We start from the raw sequence: 9,157 nt of genomic DNA on the forward strand, positions 1-9,157 counted from the left end.
TATAAAAGTACTGAGACAGTACAATATGGGTGCAATACTGCTTAGCGCTGTGATGTGAGGTTCAGCAGTGTCACAGCGTCAGGGAAGAAGCTCTTCCTGTGCCTGCTGGTGCGGGAGCAGAGGCTCCTGTAGTGCCTACCGGCTGGGAGGAGACTAAAAAGTCCATGGTTAGGGTGAGATGCATCCTCGATAATGCTTTTCGCCCGGCCCAGGCAGCGTTTATGGCAAATGTTCTCAATGGTGGCAATTGGGTGCTGATAATCCCCTGGGCAGTTTTCACCACATGCTGGAGCGCTTTGTGCTCCAATACGGGACAATTGCCATACCACACTGAGATGCAGTTGGTGAGTATGCTCTCAATGGTACAGCGGTAAAAGTCCGTCAGTATCCTGGGACAGAGGTGAGCTTTCTTGATGCTCTGCAGGAAATAAAGGCGCGTGAGATCCTCGGAAATGTGGACACCAAGGAATTTGAAGCTTGATACACACTCCACTACAGCTCCATTGATGTAGATGAGGACGTGAGTGTGGCTCCTAGCATGCCTGAAGTCCACAATGATCTCCTTGGTCTTCTGGGTGTTAAAGGCCAGGTTGTTGTTGGCACACCATGTGGCCAGGTGCTAGACCTCATCCCTGTAGGCCGTCTCGTCATCCCCTCTGATCAGGCCAACAACCGTGGTGTCAGCTGCTAACTTGATTTTGGAGTTAGAACCATGTACAGGAACGCAGTCATACGTGAAAAGGGAGTACAGAAGAGGACTCAGCACACAGCCTTGAGGCACGCTGGTGTTCAGGGTGAGAGTGGAGGAGGAGAGGTTGTTTAACTTAACTGATTGGGGTCTGTTAGTCAGAAAGTCCAAGGTCCAATTGCAGAGGGATGAGCTGATACCAAGCTGGCGAAGTCTGGCGATCAGCTTGGAGGAGATCACAGTATTGAATGCCGAACTAAAGTCAATGAACAGCATTCTGACGTTCAGAGTTGAGGCTGTCCAAGATGGGTCAGGGCAGAGTGAAGTGCCGTGGAGATGGCTTCCTCTGTTGACCTGTTGGAGCGATAGGCAAATTGATGGGGGCCCAGGGTAGTGGGCAGACAGGATTTCAGATGTGATAGAACCAGTCTCTCAAAGGACTTTGCAATGATGGGGATGAGTGCAACTGGGCGGAAGTCATTCAGGTCCGTGGCAGTGGAATGCTTCAGCACTGGCATGATGGTGGCGATCTTGAAGCTTGTGGGGACAACTGCCTGGGCCAGGGACAGATCGAAAATGTCTATGAAGACCCTGGCCAACTGCCCTGCACAGACTCTGAGCACACGGCCAGGTATTCCATCTTGACCAGCTGCCTTCCGTACATTCACCCTGCTCAGGGTGGCGCAAACATCAGAGGTGGAAAGTGAGAGAGGCAGTTCACCTTCTTTAAAACTTCTTTAGTGACAGGAGAGGTACCAGAGGATTTGAGGGTAGCCAGTTTTATTCTGCTGCTTAAAAAAAGCTTGAAACAGAAACCAGGAAATTCCTAGGACTTGGATGGTCCATAATATAGCCCATTAACATGGTCATACCTTTCTTATTTCTCAGTTCCAACCATAACGCCGCATTAGTCGAGTTCTCCAGTCTGTCCTGACAGAGCACTGCTGTGATATTTTCCCTGACTACTTAACCCTCCTCCTTTAATCCCCCCGCTCGATCACGTCTAAAACAACAGAAACCCAGAATATTGAACTGCTAGCCCTGCCACTCCTGTGGCCAAGTCTCACTAATGGCTACAATATCATAATTTCAGGTGTTGATCTATGCCCTGCGCTCATCTGCGATACACCTTGCATGGAAATATATACAGCTCAGGACACTAGTCGTACCATGCTCAGTCTTTTCATTCCTGACTTAGTGGAGACATTGTAGAGACAGATGTTGGCAAGACCCCACACTAAGTGTTCTGGCACTCTGGTTCCCATCCCCCTGCAACTCTAGTTTAAACTCCACCGGGCAGCATTAACAAACATACCTGCTAGGATATTAGTCCCCCTCCTGTTAAGGTGCAAACCGCCCCTCTGTACAGGTCTCACTTTCCCTGGAAGAGAGCTCAATGATCCAAAAATCCCTCCTACACCAACTCCTTAACCACATGTTAAAATGTATACTCCCTCTTTCTGGCCTCACTAGCATGTAGCAATCCTGAGATCACAACCCTGGAGATCCTGCCCTTTAACCTAGCACCCAACTCCCTACGCAGATCCTTGTCACTTTTCCTACCCATGTCACTGGTACCTACATAGACCATGACCTCTGCCTCTTCACCCTCCCACTTAAGAATGCTGAGGACTCGATCGAGGTGTCCCGGACCCTAGCACCCGGGAGGCAACAAGCCATCCAGGAATCTCATTCTCACCCACCGAACCTCCTGTCCTTTCCCCTAACTAACGAGTCCTCTATCACCACAACATGCCCTTTTCCCCCCTTCACCACTGAGTCACAAAGCCAGACTCAGCAAGAGACCTGATCACTGTCACTTTCCTGTTAGGTCAAACCACCCCAGAAGTATCCAAAGTTGTTGAGGGGGATGGCCACAGGGGTACTCTGCACTGGCTCCTTACCCCCTTTCCTCTTCCTAACAGTCAACCAGATTCCTGTGTCGTGCACCTTGGGTATAACTACCTCTCTATTTATCCTATTTAAGCTCTATTTATCATCCCTTCAGCCTTCTGAATGAATTAGAGTGCATCCAGTTCCCGCTCCAACTCCTTAACGCGGATATGTAAAATCTGCAGCTGGAGTCACTTCTCACCGTCGTAGTCGTCAGGGACACCAGTGGTCTCCGTGCCTGGCCGCATCCCGCAAGAGAAGCATTCAACTATCCTGCCTGGCATCTCTACTGTCCTGACTGATCAGATATAAAGAAGGGAAGGGGGAAAAAAACTTAACCTCGTGCTTTTTTCAATTTCTCTGACTGGATCCTCTTTGCTGAGGACTCAAAGATCTAAGGCCTCAACATCTCCACTCTGATGAAGGCCATTGCACTTGTCCCTACCTTCCTTTAATTTGCTCTTGCTAATCAATCCCAAACGCGGACTGGTCACTGGCCAAAGCTCAATTTACGCTGCTGCCTTTTTCTACTCGGTCAGTGGAGCCAAGCGAAATTCCCTGCTCTCAAACTTCTGATGTCTGGATTGGTCACTGGTCAGAGCTCAATTTACTCAAAGTCTTTCAGTTCAGGAATGAACCCTGTGGTCCTCCTTTCAACAGTCTCCAATGAAAGTATATGTCTCCATAAATAAGGAGACTAAATCTATATGCAACATGTCCGTTGTGGGGTCGCACTACTGAGGAACTACATCTACCTAAGAAGAAAGGCTGATCTACTGCGTGCAGTGAAGGTAAGAGATATGATGTCTTGAAAGATGGAAGTAGCAAATCAACATTCCAGGATATATAATTCTCAGACGGGACTCGCTGGGCTGGGCTGGGCTGGGATGATATATTAGCGGCAGCATCCCACTGTTAACAAGCATTCCACTTTGGCTTAAAGTTAGCTGTAATAGATAATGATGGCAATGTGCAAGAGGGAAGTAGGGAATAAATTATGCCTGGTGATACCCATACCATGGAGAGGCACATTAGTGTAGCAGTTGGCGTAATACTATTATAGTGTCAGCGGTCCAGGTTCAATCCTGCTGTTGTCTGTAAGGAATTTGTATGTTATCCTCGTGACCACACCTTCCTCCCTCGTTCCAAAGACGTAGATTAGTGAGTTGTGGACATGCTATATTGACCTTGGAAGCATGACATCACTAGCGGACTGCCATCAGAATAATCCTGAGTTGGTCATTGATGCAAAACACGTTTCATTGCACGTTTCAATGCAGATGTGCTAAAGCTAATCTGTAATACTGTAAGGAAAGGGCTAGCCAAAAATCAGTCTGCAATTAAGACCATACAGTGGAGCTAGGAATAAACTAAAAGGACAATCAGTTTGCTGGGTCTGTATTACAGGACTCCCAAACAGGAGGAAAGGAGCAGGCGTGCAAATCACAGAATTTTTTTTTTAAAAACTAAGTGTCTTAACAGATGGAGATTTCAGCTTGGTTTGAAAGACTTGGGTGCATTAACATCCTGTATTAGAAGGCTGATTTCAAACTGATAAAAACCAGCAAAAGCAGACCACAGCAGATGACCAATGGGAGGCAATCAAAAGTGAATTCAGGGCCAATATATTTCCATAATGGTAAAGGACATGGCTTGTAGGTCTGGTAGCAGGACGTCAGGATAAATTGACGATTGCATGAAGAGAATAGCAGTCTAAGAGCAAAATACTGAATTAAGGAGCTAGAGCACAGGATAAGAGCAGCGAGGAAATATTGCAACAGCATAGAATATTAGATAACCCATAGATGGTGTATGGTGTTCAGTTTTGATGGAGAAGGTGCAGAGGATGCCTGGAGTAAAATGTTTCAGCTACAAGGAGAGACTCAATAGGCTGGGCTTTGAAGAGAACAAGGAGGACTTCAGATATGCTAAATTGGGGGGGGGGGGACATAATAGACAGTGGAAAGCTTTTAAGCTTAGCAGAGGTATCTGATTATGGCAGTTTTACTTTAGGGTTTGCATAAGGATTAGAGATTTAAAGGGGATTTGAGACTAATTCCACCCAGGCAATTGAACCACCGAGAATGCCTACCATGCTATTCCATGCCCTCACTTCAGGAAGTCTGATCACCAAGCTGAACTTCAACTCCCTGAGTATAGGCAGAGACTGAAGACTGCAACACCAGTAGTGAGGTCCAAGAAGGTTTGGCCAAGGGAAGCACAGGAGCGCCTACAGGACTGCTTTGAATTGGTGGACTGGACTGTATTCAGGGATTCATCTTTGAATCTGGAGGAGCATGTTGCAGTTGTTACCAACTTCATTAAAACCTGTGTGGATGAGTGTGTGCCTACAAAGACTTACTGTACATTCCCAAACCAAAAGCCGTGGATGATCCAGGAGGTACATCGTCTGCTGAAGGTTAGATCTGTGGCATTCAAGTCTGGCAACCCAGGCCTGTACCAGAAAACCAGGTATGATTTGCGGAGGTCTACTTCAAGGGCGAAGGGACTATTCGTACAAGGTTGGAGGCAATATCAGATGCATGGCAACGATGGCAGACATTACTTCCTACAAAGCAAAACCCAGTAGTATGAATGGCAGCGATGCTTCACTACCAGATGAACTCAATGCCTTCTACTCATGCTTTGAAAGGGAGAACACAACTACAGCTGTGAAGATCCCTACTGCACCTGATGACCCTGTGATCTCCGTCTCAGAGGCCGAAGTTAGACTGTCTTTAAAGAGAGTGAACCCTCGCAAGGCAGAAGGTCCTGATGATTACCTGGTAAGGCTCTGAAAACCTGTGCCAGCCAACTAGCGGGAGTATTCAAGGACATTTTCAACCTCTCACTGCTACGGGCAGAAGTTCCCACTTGCTTTAAAAAGGCAACAATACCAGTGCCAAAGAAGAATAATGTGAGCTGCCTTAACGACTATCGCCTGGTAGCACTCACGTCGACAGTGATGAAATGCTTTGAGAAGTTGGTTATGACCAGACTGAACTCCTGCCTCAGCAAGGACCGGGACCCATTGCAATTTGCCTATCGTCACAATAGGTCAACGGCAGATGCAATCTCAATGGCTCTTCACACGGCTTTAGACCATCTGGACAACACAAACACCTACGTCAGGATGCTGTTTATCAACTATAGTTCAGCATTTAATATCATCATTCCTCCAATCCTAATTGAGAAGTTGCAGAACCTGGGCCTCTGTACCTCTCTCTGTAATTGGATCCTCAGCTTCCTAACCAGAAGACCACAGTCTGTGTGAATTGGTGATAATATAACATAGCACAGATTAGAAAGGCCCAGATACTGTTTCCATGCTGTAATTGTTATATAACATATCCTCTTCGCTGACTATCAACACTGGCGCACCTCGGGGTGTGCGCTTAGCCCACTGTTCCACTCTCTGTATACACATGACTGTGTGGTTAGGCATAGCTCAAACATCATCTACAAATTTGCTGACGGTACACCTATTGTCAGTAGAATCTCAGGTGGTGACGGGAGGGTGTACAGGAGTGAGATATGCCAACTAGTGGAATGGTGCCACAGCAACAATCTGGCACTCAATGTCAATAAGACGAAAGAGCTGATTGTGGACTTCAGGAAGGGTAAGACAAAGGAACACGTACCAATCCTCATAGAGGGATCAGAAGTAGAGAGAGTGAGCAGCTTCAAGTTCCTGGGTGTCAAGATCTCTGGTGATCTAACCTGGTCCCAGCATATTGATGTAGTCATAAAGAAGACAAGACAGCAGCTATACTTTATTAGGCATTTGAAGCGATTTGGCATGTCAACAAATATGCTCAAAAACTTCTATAGTTGTCCCATGGAGAGCATTCTGACAGGCTGCATCACTGTCTGGTATGGAGAGGCTACTGCACAGGACCGAAAGAAACTGCAGAAGGTTGTAAATCTAGTCAGCTCCATCTTGGGTACTAGCCTACAAAGTATCCAAGACACCTTTAGGAAGCAGTGTCTCAGAAAGGCAGCATCCATTTTTAAAGACACCCAGGGCATGCACTTTTCTCACTGTTACCATCAGGTAGGAGATACAGAAGCCTGAAGGCACACACTCAGTGATTCAGGAACAGCTTCTTCCCCTCTGCCATCTGATTCCTAAATGGACTCTGAAGCATTGGATACTACCTCACTTTTTTTAATATACAGTATCTCTGTTTTTGCACACTTTTTAAAAATAATCTATTCAATATACCTAATTGATTTACTTATTTATGTTTTATTTTATTATTTTTTCTCTCTCTGCTAGATTATGTATTGCATTGAACTGTTGCTGCTAAGTCAACAAATTTCATGTCACATACCAGTGATAATAAACCTGATTCTGATTCTGAAACCTAGAATTCAGGGGTGGGGGTGGAGGGAAGAAAGTAGACAGGAGAAATAGAGACGCAATAGAGGCATGTAGCCTCAGAATATGTAAACGATTGGATGACCACTTAAGATGTGGTAGAGGTCTGAGCCAGCTATCAAGCCATATGGGCCAAAAAGCCCATATCTGTAATGGTCTGTAGTTATAGCAAGACCCTATACAGCACGACCACCCCAAATCAATGCGATGCTTTTTCCTCTACATGAACCTCATTTGTTAGCATGCTTTGCATATTTAAGTGCTTGTCAAAGGTGACTCAATCACTCTTTGTATATGATTTCCACCATCTTTTCTGATAGCCTGTTTCAGATCAACAAGCTGACTAAAATCCCCTTTGAATCTCCAATTTCTCACCTTAAAACTGCAGACTTAAATAGCTAACCACGGGTGAAGGAGTGATCATCTACCATATGCTACATCAGGATAACCCTCAGCTTCCTTTGTTCAAGAGAAACACTTACTGTGACTAATGTTTTTCAGTTCAGGCAACATCCTTGTGCATTTCCTCCATATTCTTTTTTGTGCATCTTCCCTACTTTTATTCTTCATCTCATTTCCAATAAAAAACAATATTTCAAATGGCTTTAATTACTTGGACCTTCAAATATTAGGAAGAACAAACTCATTTTATTCCTGCTACAAATTTGTCAACAGTCACCGACTTCAGCCTATCCCTTGGCAAAGCTCAAAGATGTTTCCCTTGGCAACAGCATAGTCGATCTGTGCTGATCAACTGCCAGGAGTGTTCAGAGATCTTTCACTCTCGCTCATCTGCTTCAAGCAGGCTTCAATAATACCAGTGCCTAAGAGAGGAGTGTGGTAACCTGCTTCGGTGTCTATCATCCAGTAGCACTTACATCCATAGTGCTGAAGTGCTTTGAGGGGTTGGTGATGAAATGTATCAACTCCTGCCCGAGAAGCCACTTAGGCCCACTCCAATTTGCCTACTGGCACAACAGGCCACAGCAGGTACCATTTCATTAGTTCTTCACTCAACCCCCGAACACCTGGAGATCAGCAATGCATACATCAGGATGTTCCGTAATGACTTTAAAGGGTTACCGTAAGAGGAACCGCTGGCATCTCTTGGGCTGTATTCCCTGGAGTTCAGGAGAATGGGGGTGGTGGGGGGGAGGGGGAAGAATCTTATAGAAACATTCCAAAGGCCTGAACAAATTAGATATGGCAAAGTTATTTCCCATGGTAGGGGAGTCTACAACAAGAGGGCATGACTTCAGGATTGAAGGACGTCCATTTGGAACTGAGATGCAGAGAAATTACTTTAGTCAGAGGGTGGTAAATCTGTGGAATTTGTTGTCATGAGCAGCTGTGGAAGCCACGTCATTGAGTGCATTTAAGGCAGAGATAGTTTCTTGATTAACCAAGGCATCAAAGGGTATTGGGAGAAGGCAGGGGAGTGTGGATGACTCAATGGGCCGAATGACCGTCTTCTACTCCTATACCTTATAGTTTTATGACTACAGTTCAGCATTCAATATCATCCTCTCAAAGCTAATAAGTGTCAAGACCTTGGCCTCAATATCTCCTTGCACAATTGGATCCTTAATAACCTCTCTTGGAGACAGTATCTCCAGCAGCACAGGTGCTTAGGCCCCTGCTCTACACTTATGACTGAGAGACTAAGCAAAGCTCCATTGCCATATTCAAGTTCACTGCCATAGGCTGTAAAGGTGGTGACGAATCTGAAAATCTGGCTGAGTGGTGACATAACAGACATTTCTAACTCAATGTCAGCAAGACCAAGGAACTTATTATTGACATTAGGAGGAAGCCAGAGGTCCATGAGCCAGTCCTAATTTGGGAATCATAGGTGAAGGTCCGCAACTTTAAATTTCTTGGTGTTATCATTTCGGAGGATCTGTCCTAGGCCCAGAATGTAAGTGCAACAAGGAAAGCATAGCAGTAGCTCTGCTTCCTTCAGAGTTTGCAAAGATTCAAGACATCAAAAAGATTTGCCAAACTTCTATAGATGTATGGTGGAGAGAATATTGACTGGCTGCATCACAGCCTGATACAGCAACACTAATGTCCTTGAACAGAAATTCCTACAAAAAGTAGTGGATATGGCCTGGACAAAGGGTAAAGCCCTCCCCATCATTGAGCACATCGACATGGAGCATTTTAACAGGAAAGCTACATCCATCATCAGTAAC

The sequence above is a fragment of the Mobula birostris genome, chromosome 10, assembly GCF_030028105.1.
Source record: "Mobula birostris isolate sMobBir1 chromosome 10, sMobBir1.hap1, whole genome shotgun sequence".
In the NCBI taxonomy this organism is placed as follows: domain Eukaryota; kingdom Metazoa; phylum Chordata; class Chondrichthyes; order Myliobatiformes; family Myliobatidae; genus Mobula; species Mobula birostris.